Raw genomic sequence first — 712 nt, forward strand, 5'->3', positions numbered from 1 at the left:
AGCCACCGCCGGACCCAGGGCTCTAAGGCGCCCCCCGCCGCCCCTCCCTCATTGCTGGGCCACACGCGCCAGTCCGCTCCTGGGCGCAGACGCCCGGTTCTGCCTAAGCCACAGCAGGAAGCCCCCGGAGGCCCCCGAGCACCAAACCTGTTGGGCCTGTGGCTGACGACACACGCCAGGAATGCACCGGTGACCCCCACGCACGCCCGCCTCTGGCCCCAGCTCAGCACACTGCTTCCCTTCCTTCCCTCAGAGGCTGCCGTCCGGCCCCACGCCACACCCTCTCACAGGCAGGACTGAGGGGGGCCGGGGCTGCAGCCAAAGCTGTGGGCTCCCAGAGTTCCCGGGGGCACCCGGGGGTGCCCACGCCTGGCACCCGATGCAAGGAGTCCCCCGCCTCTCCCTGCTCGGCCCTGACTCACACCCGGGCTGCTCAGGCCCTGCCCTTTCCTCCCGCCTCCCCCTGTGCTGCCCTCGCCTTGGTGACCTCAGCACCCTCCCCTCTGGGAAGCACCCCCCCATTCAGCCCTGCACAGCCGTGGGCAGGGCCTGTGACCAGTGACGATGTGGGAAACAGAGGCCAGCTGAGGGCCAAGCACAAGCTAGCAGCCCCCTCCCCCGCCTCGGAGCCCTCCCCCCGGGGGGGGGTGACCCTCCTCACCCTCCCCTGGTGTCCCAAGACCAAAGGAAAGGGGGAAAACAAATGGTTAAC

Source organism: Crocuta crocuta, unplaced genomic scaffold, assembly GCF_008692635.1.
Source record: "Crocuta crocuta isolate KB4526 unplaced genomic scaffold, BGI_CrCroc_1.0 scaffold613, whole genome shotgun sequence".
NCBI classification, from domain to species: Eukaryota; Metazoa; Chordata; class Mammalia; order Carnivora; family Hyaenidae; genus Crocuta; species Crocuta crocuta.